General features: G+C 39.5%; 1 pseudogene; it reads left to right on the forward strand.

The window, feature by feature from the left end:
* Positions 1–836: 836 nt before the first annotated feature.
* On the forward strand, positions 837–954 carry LOC145407581 (5S ribosomal RNA; annotated as a pseudogene).
* The last annotated feature ends 2920 nt before the right edge of the window (positions 955–3874 follow it).

Here is a 3874-nt window from a genome sequence, read left to right on the forward strand (position 1 = left end):
TCAAGCCAAGAGATGAATTCCGTTCACTATATTTCCATTTCTTTTTTATTTATTTTTTTCATGGTCGTACTCCAAATTAATTTTTTTTTTCATTCTATTTTACCAAGATATAAAATTCACTTTTTTTTTTTCTATATATAATATTAATTTCTATAGTAAGTTCACTCTAACCTGGCAAAAAGATCTCTAACCCCTTTTGGCTCAGTTGATTTGACTAGTAACCAAGGAGACTCATTCCTACCTCACAATACCTTTCAGCTCAGTCGATAGCTAGGTGTGTCAGACTGGTAGACTGATTTGACTAATAACCAAGGAGACTCATTCCTTCCTCATAACTTAAGGGCCATCGAATTTCATGCAATCGTGAGTTTTTTCTTTCTAGTTTTGAAAATTGACGACTTCCGTCAGATATTATCAAACACCAAACAAGCAAAGAAACAAACAAGCAAGCAAACAAAAAAGCACACAAACAAGGCGAGTATGCTGTCTTAACAATTCTCTTTCCTGTTTGTACATATCGAATTTACTTTTTGTTATTATTATTATTATTATTATTATTATTATTATTGTTATTATTATTATTATTATTATTATTGTTATTATTATTATTATTATTATTATTATTATTTGTATTATTATTGTTATTACTCATAATTATTAATATTATTGTTGTTGTTGCGTCAGGTTCATCTAAAACATGAACCCAATGGACTGCAGGCTTAAGTTCTCTCCTCCTGCGGTCCACTATCCTTCTTTCCGGGGATAAGGAGGGACGGCACCAAAGCCGTCTTGGATCGTTATATTATGACCAGTTTTGATGGACGAGAGAGAGAGAAAGAAATGGAGAACCACGTTGAGTACACCGCTTCCCGTCCGATCAGCGAAGTTAAGCAACGTTGAGTCTGGTTAGTACTTGGATGGGTGACCGCCTGGGAACACCAGATGCTGTTGGCATCCCTACGTGTCAAGTGGGGTTGGCGGAGGATTAGTGCCCCTCCCTGTAAAACAATTAACTCTAAGCCGTTGGCCACCCCGTTTGGGATACATGGCGTCTGGCAATGAATGAATGAAAAATTCCCCGAGCTAGGCAACTAAGGCCATATAGCCCCGCTGGGTTACAGGAGGACGCTACCCCTCCCGGCAACGGTAGCCCGGGCGAGGCTCGAACTTGCGACCTCCCGATCACAAACTCAGCGCGCTACCACTGTGCTACCGCGCCCCCAGAGAGAGAGAGAGAGAGGAAGCGAAGGAAGAATCCCCAGCAATACTTCGCATCAACTGACCAAATCTCTCTCTCTCTCTCTCTCTCACACACACACACACACACATATTCTCATTGTATACTTACTACGTATTAATGTATATTGTATGTCTTAACTGGCAAATTGTTTTTATGTTAATAAATTCTTTGTTTGGATGTTTCTTTTTTATCTATCTGCCTATCTATCCATCTTTCTATCTACCAGTCTATCCATTTATCTCTATCTCACTCTTTCTGCCTTGCTATCTATCAATCAGTCTATCAGTCTATCAATTTGTCTATATCTATCTGTCTATCTATCTTTGTCTCCCTGTACATCTGTATATTTCTGTTGCTTAACAGCTATCCCAGTTAGTAAGGTCAAGACAATTTTTTTTTCTTTATGACTAAATTAAGTCCTTCCCTTTTCCCTCCACCCTCCCCTCCTTTCCCCTCCCCCTCTCCCCCCTCTCCCCTCCCCCTTCTCCCTCCTCTTCATCCCACCTACATCGGTTCCCAGACGCCGTACTTCTTTCACGATGTGTGAGAGTCTTCAAAATGTCGTAAGATCTCGCCTCGTAACTTACAAGGAAGGACAAGGAGGCCTTTTTTTTTTTTTTAATAACAGATCAGAGGAAGGACAAACAATTGAATAAAAAAAAATCCATACACCAGATTACTGGTGTCCTCTGTTCAGAAAATATCTGTAACAGTTGGGCTTGAACAGCTGTGGGTTGAAATTTGGAGGGAAACAACTCTGGGGAAGCGAGTTCCAGAAAGATGCAGTTCGGGGAATAAAAGAATTTTGATAGGCAGAAGTTCTGCAATATGGTTGAGTGACATTCCACTCATGAGCGCTGCCAGATGCCCGTGTAGCACGAGGGAAGGCATGGAGAGGTGGCACAATAGATACAACTTCGTCTGACCATTTGCCATAAAAATACCTGTAAAATAATGCAAGGGAGGCAACATTCCTTCTTACTTGTAGGGAAGGTAGTTGATTTATAATAGCAGAGATATTAATAACTTCAGCAGCTTTGTTCTGAATTTCGTCTAGTTGTTTTAATGCAACCTCTTCACATCCATTCCTCAAGGGTGAGCAGTATTATAGCTGAGAGCGCACATGACTTATAAATTGTAGCTGTCAAATCCTGCCATTTTTTTTTTTTTTTTTTGGCCAGTCACTAATATTAACTCTGCAGGTACGTGAGGAAATAATATTGAGCTTTATTTATTTATTTATTTATTTATTCACTAATATGAAGTGTAAGGAAGAGAGAGTGAAGAAATTTCCGTCGTTTGGTGGTGTAAAAAATATAAATAATAATAGATTTTAAAAGTAGGTAAAAAAGTAATAGTAAAATGAAAAATGAAAAATATAAGTAAAAATATAAATAAAAAATGCTACAGGAACATCGTATAATAAATTCATGAATCACCTATCGGGTTGCATTTTATTTTATTATGTGTCCCATTTGAGCATAGACTAGACAGTCCGTCCCATTAAGCCCAGGCGTTTAACCTTACATTCCACGAAAGTCTGTGGGAATTATACTCCACGATCCGTATTCTCGTCGGGTAACGAGGCTCCATAACACCTTCTCATTAGCGATTTATTTTTGGATTCGGCTGGTTAATATTTTTGTGTACAATTATTTTGTGCAGAGAATGGCGATATTGGAAGTATTTATATGACAGAATAGGGGAGTAAGGGGTAACAGACAATATAAATCGCTTAGGAAAACGTGTTGGGGAACTTTCTTGTAGTCTTACCTGTTAATTAACCTCACCTTTTCGCCCACACAGGTAAGTCTCCTGCCCTGACTGGCTGAGGTGAGAGAGTGGTGAGTATTGTACACTGGAGGACCGTGCTCTCTCTCTCTCTCTTTCTCTCTGCATGAATATACTAAATCAAACATAATCATACGAAGCACGTTAAAGAGAACAGGTCCAATCTTCTCTCTCCCTCACTCTCTCTCTCTCTCTCTCTCTCTCTCTCTCTCTCTCTCTGCATGAATATACTAAATCTAACATAATCATACGAAACACGTTAATGAGAACAGGTTCCATCTCTCTCTCTCTCTCTCTCTGCTATAGGCTGTGAAATTGAAAAGCGATTGACACATCCTATCTGTCTTCCGCTCCTTGTCTGTTTTTTATTTTATGTTTATTCTTTCTCTCTTTTCACTCACTTTTTCACCCACAACACACACACACACACACACACACACACACACACACACACACACACACGCACACACACACACACACACACACACTCTCTCTCTCTCTCTCTCTCTCTCTCTCTCTCTCTCAATATAAATAAATTGCCACTTAGCTGCCCGCCTATGACAGGTGTGTGGAAACCGACCGCTGCAGTATAGCCTATATATACATACATACATGCATACATACATACATACATACATACTTCACTGACTTCTTATTCACTATGGCCATACTGAAAAACTATACTTGAGAGAGAGAGAGAGAGAGAGAGAGAGAGAGAGAGAGAGAGAGAGAGAGAGAGAGAGACAGACAGACAGAGACAGAGACAGACAGACAGACAGACAGACCGGCAGACTGTGAAGCGGAAGGTCAAAGGTCACCACGCATAAAAGAAAAAAAAATAGA

The sequence above is a fragment of the Coenobita brevimanus genome, chromosome 73 (genome assembly GCF_032717465.1).
Source record: "Coenobita brevimanus isolate Jiangsu-jjx chromosome 73, ASM3271746v2, whole genome shotgun sequence".
Classification (NCBI taxonomy): domain Eukaryota; kingdom Metazoa; phylum Arthropoda; class Malacostraca; order Decapoda; family Coenobitidae; genus Coenobita; species Coenobita brevimanus.